Source organism: Vulpes vulpes, chromosome 11 (assembly GCF_048418805.1).
Source record: "Vulpes vulpes isolate BD-2025 chromosome 11, VulVul3, whole genome shotgun sequence".
In the NCBI taxonomy this organism is placed as follows: Eukaryota; Metazoa; Chordata; class Mammalia; order Carnivora; family Canidae; genus Vulpes; species Vulpes vulpes.
Window position 1 is genome coordinate 43930597 of NC_132790.1, and position 20418 is coordinate 43951014.

The 20418-nt window shown below is 34.8% G+C and overlaps 1 long non-coding RNA gene across 1 annotated transcript; it reads left to right on the forward strand.

The window, feature by feature from the left end:
* The first annotated feature begins 26 nt into the window (after window positions 1-26).
* On the forward strand, window positions 27-12867 carry LOC140594424 (uncharacterized). Its single transcript, XR_011995196.1, has 3 exons — window positions 27-382; window positions 1986-2079; window positions 11129-12867. It is a non-coding gene; the product is annotated as an uncharacterized lncRNA (long non-coding RNA).
* The last annotated feature ends 7551 nt before the right edge of the window (window positions 12868-20418 follow it).

The window sequence follows — 20418 nt, forward strand, 5'->3', positions numbered from 1 at the left end:
GGGGGGCGGGGCCGAAGCGGCCCAGGGGGCGGGCGTTTGAAATCCGTGCTTTCGAGTAGACCCGAAACATCATTTTATACCTTCAAGAGCCAATTACTTAATGTCTCTCCCGTCCTTCCCTTCCCCGACCCCCTCCCAGCCTCCTTCGTTCCGCCGCTGCGTGGACGGAAAGCCCCGGGTAGCGGACCGCGAGTCCCCGGCTAGCGGGAGGGAGCGTAGAGAAGGATTACACCCAAGTGTTTAAAGCCAACGGCTCCGGCTTCCTCTCTCCTGAGCTAGACCCAGCCAGCCCAGAGTGGGCTGCGGAAAAGCTAGTGTTTTCATTTAATTGGATATGAAGAAAGAACAAATATGTACGGGGGCAACCACGATCTTTATAAAGGTACCATTCCTGCAAAAATACTAGTCTTCAAAGCAAAGGTTGTATTCGTATTGTTTGTTAACATTTCCATTTTTTTTTTAAAGCCTGAGTTCTAGTGGGAGGGGAGATGTCACTCTTAGAGATTCATTTATTAGCCCGATGATGAGCGTTTGGAACGCTGGGCCCAACTGCCAGGAGCGCGAGATGCACTTCCTGGAAGATGGCTACTCAGGCGTTGGGGGAACTTTCAGTGAGACAAGGAACGCCAGTCGTCCGTTCTCCCTTTTCCAAAAAGCACTGGGAGCAGGGAGTTCGTTTGTTTAGTCCATCTTGGTATCTCATCACATGGTCTTTGGCCACAGTAGATGCTCAATAAATATTAAACAGATGAAAATTCAGCATCTCCAACTTGGTGTCAAATATAAACAGCTCATAAAATCGAGCATTAAAAAGCTTTATTTCCAGAACTCTTCCTTTCAAACCTGTAAATTCTTTTAAAAAGTGGAAGAAGCCCCTTCCTTTCTGAAGGTCAAGATAAAAAAATCTTTCTTAGGGATGGTGTTTCTCCCCTAGTTTTGTACATCTCAGTAAAGGACACTGCCAGGTACCACTTATTAAACCAAAACCTCAAGGCTCCTGATTAAATCCCTTTTACTTTACTCCTCACATATAGTTTATTTCCAAGACTTGTCCATTTTACTTTTAAAGTATGATACCCAAAATTTCGTTCCCCTGCCACTACCCTAGTTCAAGCCACTGGGATTTTTCACCTGCATTATAATTGCTCCCTAATGGGCCTTCCTGCTTCCACTCTGGCCCTACATACGGTTAATTTTGCAGATAGCAGTGAGAGTGATCTTTGAAAGTTATGGATCAGGTAGTGTTACTCTTCTGCCTAAAAACCCCACTGCACTTAGAATAAAGGTCAAATTCTTTAATGTGACCTGAGAACCCAAGGGGTCTGGTTCCCGGCTATCTGCCTGACTTCACTTTTAATCAGACGTTCTTTTACATATTGAACTCCAGCCACAGCCAACAGGGCATTTCTGTTTCACAAAGGATAAGATTTCCTTTGCACTGGGTTTTCTCTTGCCTGTGCCTCAAGATAACGGTGTTAACCTCCTTCAAGCCTCAGCTCAAATGTCACTGCATCAGTGAGGCTTTCCCTGACATCTTCATTTTCTTCCCCACACCCCCAACATTCAAATACCATCGTGTCGCCCTCCTTTATTTATTTTTTTTGTAGTCCCGAATACTACCAAAGTTATTCTATTTATTGTTTCTCTCCTTGTTTCTTGTCTGAGAAGGAGCACAGCAAAGTCATTAAGGGAAAGAGATCTGTAGCTTTTCTTGGTGCTAAATTCCAGGTGTCCCTTTTCTTAGTTATTTAACCTTTGCTCTAAAAGGAGTTATTTTCCCTTTTTTATGTTGTCAGTGTCCACTACATAAAATGGGGATAATTCTAGTCTTTACCTCTTATTGTTCTGATAAGGATTAAATGAATGAATACTTGTAAAGTACTTAAAACAATCTCAGCAAACAGTACTTGCTAAATTAATGTTAGCTATTATTATTATTATTATTAATATTATTTTTATTATTATTGTCTATCTTCCTGTATTAGAATATAAGTTCCAGGAAAGCAGGAACCTTGTCTCTCTTGTTCACTGGTGTATCCTCTGCATATAGAACAGTGCCTGGCACATAATAGGTGCTGAGTAAGTATTTGTTGAATGAATGAATGATTGATGTCCTATGGAGTGGAGGAATGAAGTAACAAAGTGGGAAACACAATTATAGAACATACCCCTGGTTTTTATGTTCCATCTGCCCTTATCAGCCCTGAGTCAGTCACCCTGATTCATTTATCTCTTAGCCCATCACCTAATCTTTGGATCACTGTGATTAAGTAATCATCCCTGTAATTTTATTGACACCACCATACAACACAATCAGCCTACAAAATTATAAGCTTTGACTTAAATGGTCTGAAACTATTTATTAAAAAGTGGAACTAAAAAGTTTTTCCTTAGGTGATTTTAAGGTACTAATATAAGAAACTAAAAGCTTTTGACTTAAATGATTTGAAGGTATTAGTAAAAGAAACTAAAAGTTTACTAAAAACTTAAAAATTCACCTCATCAGCTATCTTTACTGGCAAAAATCTTATATAATCTCCCAGGAATTCTCATTTGATATCCATTACCACAGAAATCCAGCTACGCTCTAAATTCTGCCTACCAAAGCTCTTAGACTCTTCTGATTGTTTATTTTCTCACTCTGCAATGATAGGATTTCCCACATTTCCCCTCTTTCTTCAAATCTACACACCTTCAAATCTTCCAACCTCTTTTCTCTTCTCATACTCTTTCCCAGGAGTGAGTGATATGACTTTTCTCAGAAAATTAAAGTTCTTAAATAAGGATTTCTCATGTGCCTTCCACCAGTTCTAGCAAGCTGCCTATGACTATACCCAGACCCTCAGCTTTCAATGGTTTAGTAGAGCTGAGGTAATCTCAGCCCTCTCCTTTGTGGTCTGAGTCTCAATCCCTTCAGCCTTCATAGTAACTGGCATCCTGCTATATTTCCTCTCTCTCATAATCTATGAATCTGTCCCTTTTAGATCATTCTTACCAGGTTTTGGATATGATCTAATATATCATAACTTTTAAAATGCTCCTTCATTTTCATATGACAAAGGTAGGATTTTAATTCAATGTGAAAAGGATGTTTTATAAAATAACTATGATTTCAAAACTGACTATTCTTGTGGCACCATGCAATGCAGGAGTTCTAGCTTCAAAGCTTGCCACAGGCACTGCATCCTGTTGAATATCCAAAAGGAAAAAAGAAACCATAAAAATCTAAGAAAACTTCAGAGGCTATTTGTATAACCTAGGAACTTTATCCTTTGAGCAAGACACAACACCTAAGACCTGTAAAAGAAGCAATTGTAAAAATTTATCTATATAAAATTTTAATTTTGTTGCAGAATATGCTGAAAACAAACTCAAAAGATAAATGCTAGATGAACAGGTAAATTTTGTAATACCTAGGACATATAAAATGTTTCTACTACTACTACTACTACTACTACTACTACTACTACTACTACACATAACAAAATACAAACAACCCGGTAAAAAAATGAGCAAAGAACATAAACGGGCCATCCAGAAAAAGCACTTCCAAAGAAACAGTAAATATAAAAGACACAAAACCTCCCTATTAGGAAAATGAAAGTAAACCAATGATGAGTTATATTGTAGTATTAGACTGGCATTAATTTTTAAAAATTAGCAATACAATTGGATAGGATTGGAGAAAAGGAGATCTAGTTAGACAATAGGCATTGGTTCCCTGACTGTCTCATGGAAAACTAAAGGTGCTCCCAATGACCTACAAGGCTCTTCCCTACCTAATCCATTTCCTGTCTTGCTTCTGCTTCTCTAGGCTACATGCCTTCCTGGTGTTATCTGATCATAGCTCCTGCCATAGCTATTTCCTTGTTCAGAACACTCTTACTTGTCTTATGCAGGTCTGTGTTTAAATGAGGTCACCCAACGATGACAGCCCTATTTAAAGTTGTACCATCTTCCACGTGGGTCCTGCAACATTGTGTACTCCTTATCTCGCTTATCCTGTTATCCTTTTCTTTTTTACATAGCATTTATCATCTTCCATAAGCCTATATAATTTAGTTACGTTTAGTATTTCTTTTTTCTACCTAACCCAAAGAGCAGCATCTTTGTTTATCCCAGTAATGTAGTCCAAGCACTGAAAACAGTGCCTGGTGCCAAGAGGTGCCCACCCATTTTTTTCCAAATGAGTGAATGAGTGAATGAATGGCCGAATGAATGAGTGAGTGAATGAATTTAACAGGAAAAAAGTCACATTTTGATGGAAAAAGTCATTGCTTTAATCTCTTTTATATTTTAAAGGAGAAAAAAAAATAACTTTCATTCTACTAGTCTGAAATCCAGGTTTGACATGAAGATACGCCAAGACCCAGAAACATGATTTCTTTTCAGGAAAGAATCACTAAATGAAAAGTCATGTGACTATCAGGTTCTACATGTATCATCAAAATTCTAATTCAATCAGCCCCACCCCCAATCCAATCACAATTCTAATTTAACCCAACCTGCCTCATTTTTCAATTGAATCATTTTCCCCAATTCTTGTAAACCTCCTTTACAAAGCTACCAACCCACAAAATGTGAAAATTTTGCTTGAAAATGTTTCTTTGAGGCTTTTAACAAGAAAATTGAGAGAAAACTCCCAATGATCACAAGTCAGAAATCACATTTAAAAATAAACATAAATAAAAAAAAAACATAAATAATGACGTCCATTTAAAATTTTTAACCTGAAAATGACAAATTTTCTAAGGGAAAAAAAAAACTGGTCCTTTGCTTTGATAAGAATAGTACCCTGCCTTAGACCAACAAAATCCTGATTTTAAATGATGATGCTCTGAGGCCCAGAAAGAGGATTTTTCTGGAGACAGCTTCAAAATGAAATTTGCTGATGGTCCAGGCTAGATTAATGGATAATAGTATAATTTAACCACCTCTTACATAATCTGAGTACATGGCTACCTCATTAGCTGGCCAGCCCATAATTACTAAGACAGTTAAAAACAAACATCTTAAAAAACAGTTAAAACTAAACAACTAAAATGGGGAAAATAAAGAGATAGGCATACCAGGCAATTCTAAGCAATGTCAACAAAAAAACTGTGTAGCAACACGAATTATCAAAAGTTTTCTTTAAATAGAATAACATTAACAAGGACATGAATAGGACCATCTTACTGATTCATAAAGAAAATCTAGGAAAATACTACAATCCTAAAAATGTATGCAACTAAATACATAGTTTGGTGGAAAAATATAAAGCAAAAATAAAGAATTAAAAGGTAAAACTGACATCCACAATCAATGGGCATTTTTTTTTAACATTTTCTCTCAGATTGCTCAGGCAGACAAATTAACAGCAGTGATGCATTGTGTGCATAGATACATATGCTTATTGCACTTATATATGCATATGTATTTGTATATTGCATTTATATGTATATAAAATCCTTTTAAGAGAATACACTTCATTTTTTTAAACATTGAAGATTTACAAAATTTAATCAAATATAAAGCTCCCAAATTAGTTTCAATAAATGCTATGTATTTATTTCTAAATGATATTTAGTCTTGCCAATTTTTAAACTTTATTTAGATGTCCAAAATGTTTATATAAATGAATCATATGTGTTGATTTTGTTTGTTTTTCCCTTTCTACTTAATGTGTATATTGTGTAGCTGTAGTATATTATGTAGAATTTCATTGTGTAAACATATACAATATATGTTGTTTATTCTAATAATTATGTTTTCTGGTATGGGTATTACAAATGATGCCAGGATAAACATTCTTATAAATGTGCAGCGATGGAGGTATGTATGTTTCATTTATATATATCCTTATCAGCAGGATGAGAGCTTTTGTTCCATAGTCTCACCACATTTGATATTGTCCAGCTTTTCAATTTTAGGTCACCTGGTGGCTGATAGTAATATTTTATTGAGGTCTGAATTTGCATTTTCTTGATTGCTAATCACCTCACATATGTTTTATGTCCATTTGGATTTCTTCTTTTGTGAGGTATCAAGTCTTTTTTCCTATTGATTCTTATGAGTTCTTAATACTTTAGGCACCATTTCTGTCACTTACTTGTGCTACATGTGGATTTTCCATTTCTTGGCTCCTCCTCTTGGTATATTTTGATATACAAAAAGTTTTAGTATTTTGGGTAGTTCGGTTGATGAATCTTTTCCTTTTTTGCTTAGTATATGGTATTTATTAAGAGGGTCTTCCTTCTTTGAAGTTATATATATAGATACTCTTGGATATTATTTTCTGAAAGTTTTGTAGTTCTATGTTTCACAGTTCTACCAGTAATTCCTTTTTATGCATAGTGTGTAGAGGGGTCTTGAAGTCTGGTAAAGCAAGTCTTCTATTGTTCCTCTTTTATGAGTACTTTATTATTCTTGGCCCTTCATGCCTCAATATAAAATGTAAAATTTTCTACAAAAATACTTTTAAGATTTTGATTAGAATAACATCAAATCTATTGTTTACCATAAGAATTGGCAATTCTACAATATTGAATCTTTAAACCTACTAACAGGTTATATCTTTCCTTTTTTTTTTTTTTTTGTCTACTTTAATTGCTTCTAAGTAAATTTATATTATTGTCTTTATAGAAGACTTGCAAGATTTTGTTAGTGTAAGCGTTAGGGTGCCACTTAATTTTTAATACTATTGTAAATGGTCTCTTAAATTTTTATTGTTTAATTGTTGCTGGTATATATAAATTGTTTTTTATATATTGCTATTTTAAATTCAGAGACCCATTTTATTAGTTAAAATAGCTTATTTGTATATCTTTTAGGTTTTTCACATATACAGTGATACCTGTGAATAATGACAGCTTTTTCTCTTCCTTTCCAATTTATCCCCTCCTCTCTTTTTTTCCTTGCGGCTTTATGTTGGATAGGACATCCAGCACAATGTTGATTAAAGAAATCACAGGCATCTTGTCTTTTTCTTGATCAGAAAGGGAAAGCTTTTAACTTTTCACTATTCAGTATTATGTGGCCTGAAGCTTTGGGGTAGATGCACTTTATTTGATAAAATTTCCATAAAATTTTTAGTTTACTAAACGGATGGTAAATTTTATCAAACACTTTTCTACATCTAGTGAGGTTCTTTTAGTCTATTAGTGTGTTATGTATTAATTAATTTAACTACCAGTCTTTCATTCTTGAAATAAACCCATCTTGATCATGATGAGTCTATTGCTGGAATCAGTTTACTCAGATTCTATTTAGGACTTTCACATCTATGTTCATAAGTGAGATTAGCCCATTATGTTCCTTTCTCATAGTGTCCTCATCGGAGACTTGTATCATAACATTTATATCGTAAAATGTGTTGGAAAATATTCTTTTTCTGCTCTCTGGGGAAATTTGTCTAAGGTTGGCATTATTCTTTGAATGTTTGGTAAAATTTGCAGGTTAGGTCATCTGGGCTTAGAATTTTCTTTGTGAAGAGAGTTTTGGTTACTGTTTCACTTTTCTTGATGGTTATAGATATATGCTGTTCTATTTCTTCTGTCCATTTTGCTATTATGTTTTTCTAAGAATGTGTTTCATCTGAATTTTAAAATATATTGGCTTAAAATGGTTTATACTATCATGTCTTCTTTAATGTTTATAGCAGTTATTGTAATGATCTTTTTGTCTTTCCTGACGTTGGTTATTTGTGCCTTCTATTTTTGGTCTTTACTATTTTCAACAGAGGTTTTTCAATGTTATTTGACTTCAAAAAATGAACTTCTGGTTTTGTTTGTCCTCCCTAATTTATATTGGTTTAATATTTCATCAATTTCTGTTTGTATTTTTATTATTATTCTCTTTTTTCTACTTTCTTTGCTTTTTTTCTAACTTTCTGAGATGGAATTTTTCAAACTTCTTTTATTTCCTTTCTTAGATATTTACTTAAGTCTATAGATCTTCCTTTTAATACCTTTTACCAGCATCCCACAAGATTTGAAATATAGAATACCCACTCTAATTAAAAGTATTTCCTAATTTCCATTTCTGTTTCTTTCTGATTAAAGGTTTGTATAGAAATTTATTTTCAATTTTATAAAATTGAAGGTTTTCTAGGTGTTTTTTTAAAATATTAATTTCTAACTTTATTGTTTCTAATTATGTCCTGCCTGCTTTTAACCCTATGACATTTGTGAAGATTTGGTTTATGGCCACAGTTTTATGGTCAATTTTGTAAAGTTTGCATAATACTTGAAAAAAATTACATTCTGTGGTTTGGGAGTACAAACTTCATTGAACATATGCCCATTAGGTCAATTTTTAGGTTACATTGTTCAAATATTCTAATACTTGGTCAATTTAGTAGAGTCCTGGTTTATGTCTATCTATCTTGGGTCCCTGTCACTCAAAAATGTGTCATATTAGGTGATAAATGATATGATGTAACTTAAAGTTTAGAATCACTCTTAATAAAATCTGAAATGAGTGTAGAATTTCTACTAAATCAGTCAACATTTGATATTTTACTAGAGATGATATCTAATTATATAAGACATCCATTCTTGCCCAGCTCAAAAAAAAAAAAAAAAAAGAAAAGAAAAGAAAAAAGAAAGAAAGAAAAAAAACTATGACTATTGGAGAAGATGAAATATAATTTTTGCTTTTTTTTTCAGAAAATATGATCATCTATTTGGAAAACTCTAGAATCAATGGTCAGGCTACTATAATAGGATAAAGAGGTACAACATTTGAAAAGATATTTAGAGCAATACATAATGAAAATTAATAGAAAAAATGTCATCACAATACACTCAAAAAATTAAGAAGATCCTAAGAATATATCTAAGGCAATAGATGCATTATCTTTATTGATAAAATTCTGAAAATTTTTGAAATGCATACAAGATCTGAATAAATGGAGGAATACCAATTAGGAAATGGGAATGCCCAATATGGGAACTATGTCTATCTCAAATTTTTTCTACCTCATATAATTTCAATTCAAATCAACGGGACTTTTGTGGAAGTTGAAAAATGTGTCCTAAAGTTAATACTGAAGTTTAACTCTACCAATCTACCCAAATTAATTCTGGACAAGATGAATAAGCACATAGGAACTTGCCTTATCAATTATCAATACTAAGTATGAAGCTATTATAATTATTATTATTATTATTTTGAAGCTATTGTAATTAAAACGGTATAGACTCGGCACAGAAATAGGCAAATCAGTGGACTTGAATTGAGAATTTACTTTTTAAAAAATTTATTTATTTATTTATGATAGTCACACAGAGAGAGAGAGAGGGGGGGGGGGAGGGAGGGAGGGAGGGAGGGAGGCAGAGACATAGGCAGAGGGAGAAGCAGGCTCCATGCACCGGGAGCCTGACGTGGGATTCTTTCCCAGGTCTCCAGGATCGCGCCCTGGGCCAAAGGCAGGCGCTAAACCGCTGCGCCACCCAGGGATCCCTGAATTGAGAATTTAGAAAGAAATCCATACTTATGTTGGAACTTGGTATATGAGAGTGGAGGATTCCAACTCAGTGGGAAAATGGTGGTAGACAATTAGATTTCTGCAACAAACAAACCTGAAACAACAATATAGATCCCTACCCCCCAACAACAGTGAGATGATGTTCTAAATGGATGAAACAGATAAAGACAAAACACAAAGGAAACAAAAGAAAATTAAATCTTTGTGACTTTGAGAACAGTGGGTTACTAAAACAGGAGATAAGGAAACAAATCATAATAGAAAAGATTAGTGAGTTTGATTACATTTAATTTTTCAAAACAACTAAAATATGTGATAAGCAAATTTAGATGGAGGTGGTGGGATGAGGTAAGATACTTATTACAATAGACACAATTAGTATCACAAACATTTAAAGAACTCCTACAAATCAGTAGAAAAAGAAAACTAACTGAAAAAGTGAGCAAAGGATGTAACTGCTAACTCCTAAAACTGAAACCCACAGAAGGTCAGTAATCAATGAAAAATCATGTCACCTCATCAGGAAACAAGCCACACAATAATATAAAAGGAAATAAATTATTTTGCCAATCAGATAATTAAAAATTGGACATCACCAAGTGCATTTGAGTGTGTGGAGAAAGAAACTCCTACTCTGCTAGTGCATATGTTAATTAGGAGCTTGACCTTGCTAATAAAATACAAAATGTAGTTTCTGTATCTCCTAAAAAATATCTACCCTAGGTAAATTCTCACATATAATTACAAAAACACATGTACAAGGTTTTTAGTGCAGTGTTGTTTGTAATAAAAAACACTGGAAGTAATCTAAATACTAATAGAGAAATGGATTAAATATATTCTTATGACAAACTATGTATTTTTGTATATATGAATTGAGACATAAAAATTGAAAAAAGCATATTTGTTACTAAATCATTTTATATAAGATAAAATAGATACATAAAACAATACTCCATATTATTAGTGGATCCACAATACATACACACATACAAATGAAAAGACATCTACCAATCAAAAATTCACCAAATTCATAATAGTTGTTTATGGGGCTTTGGAGGAAAAGGAGATTAGGATTTGGGGTTTACATCATCTGAAACATTTATTTCTTCTATTTAAAAGAATTCAAAGTAGGAATGAGACCCTTTATGATGTCTATTCTTACTACTTCTTTTCAACATTACACCAAAGATTCTAATCAGGGCAGCTAGGCAAGAAAAAGAAAGAGGCATCTAAATTGGAAAGAAAGAAATAACACTATCTTTATTGACATATGGTGTGATTTAATATGGAGAAAATCTTAACAAATCACTAAAGGACTACTAGAACTAGTAAGTTCAGCAAGATTTCAGGATACAAGACCAGATTTCTGTACATTAGCAGTGAGCAATCTGAATTGAAAATGAAATTAAGAAAATAATTCAATTTGCAATAGCATCAAAAAGAATAAAATGCTTAGGAATAAATTTAACAAAAGAAATGCTAGACCTCCACACTGGAAACTACACAACATTGTTAAAGAAGAGCTAAATAAATGAAAAGTCATTCCATATTCATGGTCACAAGACCTAATTTTGTTAAGATGGCAATACTCCCCAAATTGATCTATGGTTTCTGTGCAATCCTATTGTAATTGCTCCTGGCTTTTTTTCCCTCCAGAAGTTAAAAGTTCATCCTAAAGTTGATATTTAAACACAAAGGACCTGGAATCACCAAAACTACCTTGAAAAAGAAGAAAAAATTTGGAGGACTACCTGACCTTGAAACTTAATACAAAGTTATAAGAAGACATTGGTTTGCTTACATATACTCATTATCAATATATATGTATGTGTGTATGTGTGTGTATATATATATGTGTATATATATATATATATATATATATATATATATATATATATATATTTAATAAGAATTGAGAGCCTGAAATAAACCCAGTTTATTTTGATAAAGTTTTCAAGACAATTCAACAGTGGAAGAATAGTTTTTTCAATAAATGTTCCTGGAACAATGGATATCCACATACTTTTAAAGAATGAGTTTGGATCCCATATACAAAAATTAAGTCAAAATTGATCTAGACCTAAATGTAAGCAAAAACTATAAAAGTCCCAGGGGATCCCTGGGTGGCGCAGCGGTTTAGCGCCTGCCTTTGGCCCAGGGCACGATCCAGGAGACCCCGGATCGAATCCCACGTCGGGCTCCTGGTGCATGGAGCCTGCTTCTCCCTCTGCCTGTGTCTCTGCCTCTCTCTGTGACTATCATAAATAAATAAAAATTAAAAAAAAAAGTCTTAGAAGAAGAAAACAGGACTATATCTGCATGACCTTGGGTTAGGCAATGATTTCTTAACAACAGCAAAAGCACAAGCAATAGAGAATTGATGACTTGCACTTCATCAAAATTCAAAACTTGTCCACTTCAAAAGATAAAATCAAGAAAGTGGAATGATAATCCACAGACTGGGAGAAAATATTTGCAAATGATATACTCAACAAGGGACTTAAAACCAGGACATGTAAAGACCTCTTGCAATTCCATAATAAGACAACTGGAAAAATGAGCAAAGAATTTGAATAGAAATTTCTTCAGGAAAGACATATGAATGGGCAAGGAATATAGGAACAAATGTTCAGTGTCAAATAAGTTGTTAAGGAAAGACAAAACCACAAGATACTTCACACCAACTAGAAGTACCATTAAAAAAAAAAAAGGCCAAAAGTTTTGGTGAGAATGTTGAGACTTAAGAATGCTTCTATGTTGCTGGTGGAAATTAAAATGTTGCAGGCTTCAGAAAAACAATGTAGCAGCAGCTCAAAACATTAAACACAGGAGTTACCATATGATCCAGCAATCCCACTCCTAGGTATCTACGCAAGAAAAATAAAAACACATGTCCACACAGACTTGTACTTGAATATGCATAACAGTGTTATTCATAATAGCAAAAAACGAAGACAACCTAAATGTTATCAACGGATGAATGGATAAAAAAACTGCTATGAACAATTCATTCGTAACAATGGAATATTATTCAACCATAAGAAGAAACAAAATACTGATACATATTACAACAGGGATGAACCTCAAAAACGTGGAGTGCAACAAGCCAGACACATAAAACCTCATATGATATGATCCTATTTATATGAAATGTCCAGAATAGGCAAATCTATAGACAGATTAGTGGTTGCCTAGAGCTGAGGGTGGAAATGGGTTGTGACTGAAAATGGGCATGATATTTCTTTTTCAAGTGATGGAAATGTTCTAAAACTAGATTATGGTGATGGTTGCACAGCTTTGTAAATATACCAAAAATTATTGAATTGTACACTTGACATGGGTGAAATTTTTGTTCTGTAAATTATATCTCAATAAAGCTGTTTTTAAAAAAGCCACTTGAAGCAAATATGACACAATATTAAGAATATCAATTCTGACTGGAATGCAGGCTTTGTTATTTGTGCAATTTTCCCTATTATTTAATGTTTCTCAAAAACAGTAAATTAAAACACTATAAATTCCCGGTCCCTAATTTCAAATGAATAAGATACATAAATTTAAAGTTTTTTCATTATTCTCTTAACTTTGGGTACTGACAGTTGCCCCATTCCTCAAAGGAAATGACTAGATCTTTGTCAGAGCACTCTCAGTGAAGCTTACAATCATACATAGCAAATGCAAGTCTTCAGTGCTTGGCTCTTAAACATAAGCCAAGAATAACTATGAGGAAAGCACTTAACATGAAAGACCAAAACCAAAACATCCTGGAAGGGTGAATTAGGGGGAAACAGACACAATATAGAATGCAAATGAAACTTTAAAAAAAATCACTAGAATTAATACTTCTAGAGAGAGAAGAGAAAATCCTCAGCCATGGAAAATATCAAAAATCTATAATAAAAGGAATATTCAGAGAGCAAAAAAAAATTTTCTGGAAATTAAAAATAACTACTAAAAGATTTTGAAAATAAAATACAAGAACAAAAAGATGGAAAATAGGAGAACAAAGATAAGAAAATTAGAGGATCAGACCAAGAGGTTTAATAACCAACTAATTGTATTTCCAGAGAGAAAGAACTGAAAATATAGTGGGAAGGAATATATTAAAAAAAAAAAAAAACGGTTATCAGAAAGTTTCACAGCAATGAAGCACATGAGTTTCTATGTGAGAGAGTCTAGCTCAATAGTTAACAAAATCATATCTTAATGAAATCTCTGAAAATAATGAGAAAAGGAATATCCTAAAAATGGCAAGAGAGTAAAAGCAGGTTGCACAAAAAGGATCAGAAAACACATTGGTTTTTGGATTTCTAGAAGCTAAAATTCAATGGAACAATTTCTTCAGAATCCTGTAAGAAAAGCATAAAGGTAGAAATAAAAGGCATTTCAGGCAGGCAAACTTTAGTAGACAGTTGTTATATTTGTGACCAACTTTGAATTCCCTTTTTATATTTGGGGAAGTTCCCATATTAGGACCCCCGCCTTTCCAAAATTGAAGCCAGAACTCAATTATCCAGCATCTGTTTCAGCAAAGATGTAAGGCATATGACCTAGCCTTTTCCCATCAGAAACTTCCATGAAAGACCTCACTTTGAAGAACTGTGAGAAGGTCAGTTTTGCATAGGATCTGTTCCTGGAGGAGGTGGTGAGAGACAGTGAGCTTTTAGAGGCAGCAGTGGCGTAAGCTCTAGTTAGTAAGGTCCATTGGTCATGGTCTTTAGTACCTTGGACCAAAGAAGTTATAGAAATACCTTAATATAGATTGTTGGATACTTTGGGTATCGTTCCTAGATGCATAGTCTCCAAAACCTATTCTCTGGTCCTTCTGGAGGTTCTGTGAGCTACTTAATAATCTCTAATATAACCTCCAAGGATGCTCCTAATGAATATGCTCCATCAACATGAGGGAGTAAACCAGGAAAGAAGACTGAGATGGGAAGAATCAGGGATCTAACATAGAAGGGAAGGAGAATCCCCAGGATTATGATAAACAGAAACCCCAGGCTGCAGACTATGCAGTGGCCTAAAGACTAAGCAGTCAGATTCAAGTAAGCATATGGAGGGCTCCAGGAAGAATATTTCTGAAGAGAGAAATCTGACTTTGTACCTGATGTGTTTTATGTATTTACACTACTGGAAATGAATTTGGGAATGAATGAATATTTATAAAACCAGGCAAATGAAACAATGAGGCAATTATTAACTCCCCAATAAATACAATTTTGTGTGTGGAAATTCAATCATCAGCTGTAACTAGTTTTGCATGGTAAAAATATAGACTTGACGTAACCAAAAAAATTGATATAGCTATATGAGATGATGGGGTAGGGAAGGTCTGTTTTGGGATGGCACATAAGAGAATTAAACTTACATCTTTTATAGTATGACTGTCCACAATATCTAAAACTGAAAAGCCTAGAAATATTGGAAAAAGAAAACACAAGAAACAGCTAAAAAAAAAGAGTGATTGTTTTTGAGGAGTGAAAATAGGAAGCATACCTGTCAGGGTTCTTTAGGTGCATACTATAGAAATTTAAGGGAAAAGGTTTTTTTGGTTTTTGTTTTGTTTTGTTTTGTTTTTGCAATTTTTCCCCCAAGCATTAAGTAGTTTAGAATCTCTGGGGAAGTCCAAGAACCAGACTTCCATGCTACTCAAGAAGTGTATTTGGGGGAGCCTGGGTTGCTCAGTTGGTTAAGCTTCTGATTCTTGGTTTCACCTCAGGTCATAATCTCAAGGTCATGAGATAGAGCCCTGCATCAGGCTCTATGCTCAGTGCAGAGTCTGCTTGAGATTCTCTCCTCAACCTCTGCCCCTCCTCAGCCCCCACTCACGGCACGTGCATGTGCAGACTCTCTCTCTCTCAAAAAAAAAGTATTTAAAATGTATTGATAGTTTAAAGAAGCCTGTTAGAAGTTGCCTCAAAGCTCCATAGAGTGGCTATGTCTTGGAGATAATGGGGTTCAAAAAAGACATGGCTCCTTCCTCTCTCTATTATTAGATACCACTGTGACTGCCCCAGTATCCATGTAACAAGAGGAAAGTAAACAGAAAAGATTCTAATGAGATTAGTATTTTCATGCTCAATTTATTATGTCACAAAGAAATCATAATGTGACTTTTTTTTCCCCCACAATGTGACATTTAAATTGATTTAAAGGCCAAGTCCTCCCCACCAAATGAAGTCCAAGTCCCAATCTGTCACAACTTAATCTTTCCTGTTCATGCCTGACACTTCCCTACCATCTGTCTTCTCTATATCCAAACTCCTGGATGTTCCTAAATAGGAGATAGATGTCAGATATTGGCGTTTGAGGCACAAAGTGTACAGGAAAAATCACCTTCTTATCTTCTCTTTTCCATGCAGTTTATCAAGAAGAGAATTTTGAAATTTGTGGGTCATAAACATACAGATATATTGGAAATAGAAGCAAGCACATCTCACAGAAAGGATTTATTACTTTAGACAAGTATCTATTAGAGGTGAAAGCTGTCAAGTAGAGCATTCTGGAGAGCTCCCACTTCAACAGTTTGTATTAAGCACCAAATGAATGGCCCAGACAAATAATTGGTGGGGAGGCCTAGGGTTGGTGGGGGTCTCTCAAGGAAGAGGTTTGTCTGGAAGGCGGGGGTTATAGTTTAGCAAAGTGAGGGATGGAGAGCATAGAGGGACAGTGACAAAGAATTTGAGCCCAGGGTTAGGTACTTTTGAGAAGTATATTTGGGGAAACAAAAAGATATATAAAGATAGTGGTTTAAGTACAGTCATTTACTTTGCTCCCTCTAAAACTCCCCTGAAGTAACAGTAACAAGATTTTTGGTTTACGGAATAATTTACAAAGTGGGAAAATGGTGAAGGAGATAAGATAGTAGCAAAATTTAAAGACAGACAAATAGAAACTGATTTACCAAACCCTGTAAAGCTGAATCCTAAATTGGCAGTGAGAAAAGCCAAGGAGCAATACAATTCTCTCTACAGAACCCAAAGGCTTAGGATTTCTTGAAAGTGTGTCTAAGAAGCAGTGAGAGCCTCAGATCCCCTCCCTTCCTAAACTGCTCCATTCTCACCCTGATGAAGACCAAGCTTCATTTTCTAGAGTAGGTAAAAAAGATGGTCTCTGGACTGGAAATTTCCAGTTGAGTGCGGTTGTCACAAGGAAAACAAGCTGACTTAGTGAAATTTACAAGTTGGATATTAGAAATTTCAGGACCCTTTTTCCATGTGGTAGGGAAGCCAGGCCTGACCCTTCTAAGAGGAAGATTGGAAGATTCATCACTGTTGAATATGACCAGCCTCACAGATACCAGCATCAGAGACTTTCCCAAGAAACAGCCTAGACAGATGGCCATAAAGGGAAACATAATCACCATGCACCCTGAGCTTCTAAACAGTTTTTTGTGTTATTCTCCTATGTGAGCCAACTAAGGATCACCAGACATTTGAGGAAAGTCTTAAACTGAAAGATAGAAACTGAAACAAAAATATTAATTAAAGGAAATTTCGAAGAAGCATACCATGCAGGGGGAGAAAAACCTTCAAAAGCCATTGATGTTTTAATATTTTCAGGAAGATAGAAGAACTGTACCTATGAAATAAGAACAGGGCAATAAGACATGAAGGGAGGGGGGACAAAAGGAAGCTCCATATACACACAAGAAAGGGATAAAAATAATGACCTATTGGAGATTAAAATTTTGAGAGAGATGGAAAAGACCACAGAAAGAGTTTGGGAAGGTAAAGATGAGGATGTTCTTCAGAAGAGAGAGCATAGGGATAAAAGGATAGAAAACTGGGAGAGAAAGGTGACAAAAATTAAAGGTCCAGTCCATGAGATCTGATATCCAAATAACAGCAGTTCGTGTTACAGAGGAAGAAAGTAGAGGAAGTCATCAAAGAAATAACTTAAAAACTTTCCTTAAACTAAAGAATCTAAATTTTGAGATTGGAATGAAATTAAGACCACTGGGATAAAGAAAAGCCCTTAAAAATTTGAGAGAAAGAGGGAAAACACACAACAAACAGAACATATTTAAAGGACCAGGCATCAGATTTACATCTCTTCCTTACTCATCCCCACAAAAGAATAACACAATGTAACAACAACAAAAACAAAAACAAAGGTAGAATTAGAATTAGAGGGAAAATTAAAATTTATAAAAAGGAAAAAAGTAAGGTAAGATAATACTTATCTCCCTCTGAATGGGGAAGTAGCTTTCTAAAGAGATGTAAGGGACATTACAAAGCAAAAGAGACTTGACAGCATAAAACACTGAAATATATGTCAAAAGCATTTTAGGTTAAGTAAAATTAAAGAGAGATGAAGAAATGGGAAACTGGGAAAAACCTATGAATGTATCTAACAAGGTTTAATATGTAAAATTTTCATATGAGCAATAGGTAAAGTGTTCATAATAGGCAGATGAGATAAAAACACTAGGGCCCTATTAGAGAAAGATGGAAAAGAATATGAACCAATGAATGTGATGAAATGAAAATGGCTCATAGGAAAGAAAAAAAATAAAAATTAAAAAAGAAATAAACCTTCATGGTACTCCAAGAAATGTAAATGAAAACTTGAGCTACACTTTTTCACTTACCAAATTCATCATTTCTTTTTCCTTCCCCCACCCCCAAAGTTGCTCAGTGGTGAGGATGTGAAAAGATGCATTCCTTCTGAAGAGTTTTGGAAATACTTGTTGAAGACCTTAAGATATTTAAGATATTTAAATCCTACAATGCAGTAATTCTATTGCCACATACCTAAGGAATTTCATTAATTTCAACAGTATTTTACCATATATACTGTTTGAGGTACTGAAATATAGGATATATATTTATAAGTAATGATTGTTAGGAAAATGAAAATTAAGTAACTTCAATAATAGGGAGAAGTTTGAGTGGATTATAGAATAGAGTTTATTCAGCCACTAAATCCCATGGTTATAATTTTCAATGAATGGTAAATAGATGTTCTACCTCAAGAAGGAACTTTTTTCATTTAACACAGAACTTCAATATTATCAGCAGAAACAGTGGTTAATATCTGAGGCAGATAGTGACTAGGATAACTATTAACTGCAGAAATAAAGACATCTAGGAAAGGGCACCTGGATGGTTCAGTCGGTGAAGGGTTGGACTCTTGATCTCAGCTTAAGTCTTGATCTCAGGGTTGTGAGTTCAAACCCAGCATGGAGCCTACTTTAAAAATAAATAAATAAAAATAAAGACATCTAAAGGATGTCTTTTTAAAGGATATCTTTAAAAGAGTGTCTAATTAAAAATTAGTTTTAGGAGAAAGATGACCAGTTTGTACTAAAGAAGCTGATTAACTGGGGCTCAATGAGCTGACCCAAGATAAGGAAGAAAAGTAAAGTTAGGGGTAGGTCGGTATTATAGAAAATTATGCCAAGATATCTTTGAAGAGAGAGAGCGCATAAATGGGAAATGTAAAGAGAGAAGGAAATACAGAGTTAAGAGACTTGAGCTTCAAAGTAAGTTTGCACTGGTGTGTAGGAAGAGGAAGTGGAAGCAGGGATTAAGAGAAGAACCAGCGTGAGGAAGAAGAAGAACAGCACCCAGAGGTCAGAGTTTTAGGAGGAAGGTGGAGGGGATCTCCTGGCACTGCCTTTGGGAGGAGGCAATCTGATGATTGACAGGTCAATTTCAGTGGAGGAGTGAGAGCAGAACCAGAGGGTGAGAGAGAGAGATCAGGAAATGGGTGGCGAACAAAGACTATTTTCAGTTCAGCTTTTGAGAGATTAAGCACTGAAAGGAAAGGGAGAGAAAGGACAGTAACTTAAATTAGGGAAAAGGCGGATGACTTATAATTTAAGAAAGACAAGGAGGATAGTGATTATTTAATTGACTGTCCTGGAACAAGTGACAGGTGATGGTTGGAGGAGTTTAAATGAGATTAGCCATGAAGAGTATATCCTCTTCAGAAAGGAGGGCATGAAGAAGGAAGATGGCATGGCATGTGACCAGGAAGAGAGAGGCTGCCGAGTATATACCAAATGGCCTCACTTAATTATTTCTTCAGTAAGTTTTTGGAGTGCAAAAAGTTTTTTTTGGAGTGCACACTGTATAAAGTACCAAGATCACTTGGAAAATACACTAATGAACAGGACATAGATCATGCTTCCAAAATGTGTTTATATGGAAGGTAAGACAAATACAGAAATCACTCTAGAGACTGGGACCACAAGCTATTGAGTTAAGTATAAATTTTTCTATACCTTGGTTTCTCCTCCATAAGATGAGGATAATGATACCAACTTCATAGACTAGTCGTAAGGCTTGAAAGAGACATTAGGAAATGCTTAATAAAAGGCCTGGCAAAATGAGATGGTAACTCTAATTTTGAGATGCCATCTCAAAGGTAACTCTTGCTGCTCACATTATATAAAGTTTGAGGGATACATGCTAAGAAAGAACTGTAGGAGGTGAGAGAACAGATGGTGTTTTGTTGGGGCAGTAAAGGAAGAAAAAGGGTCATGTTTATGCACTTAAAAAGGGATAGAATTTAATGATTGAGAGAATGTGAGTAGAGGCAGACAGTTTGAGGTTTAATAGTGTAAAATAAAAAGGAAGTTTTCGAGACATCAAAGGATGGACATTCAGTTAAAAAATGCCCAACCTAAAAAAAATTGTTTCACCCATTCTCTTCTTAGCTGCCATTTCCTAGTGCTCTAACAAGATTATTTGAGAAACTCAGCCCACAAATCAAATACTGTTTCATTCTCCATCACCACCCACATGTTCTCATTTCTTTTCTTAACCCAGGATAGATTTAACAGCCTGTGATTACCATCACTTTCTTGTACCTCCACCTAATGCATCAGTGTCCCTCTTTGCTTGAGATATACTTGCCTGGGAAAACATTAACCCTGATGACACCTTACTGTTTGCTTTCTCCCTATCTTTTGAAATTTTCTCCTTCTTTATGGG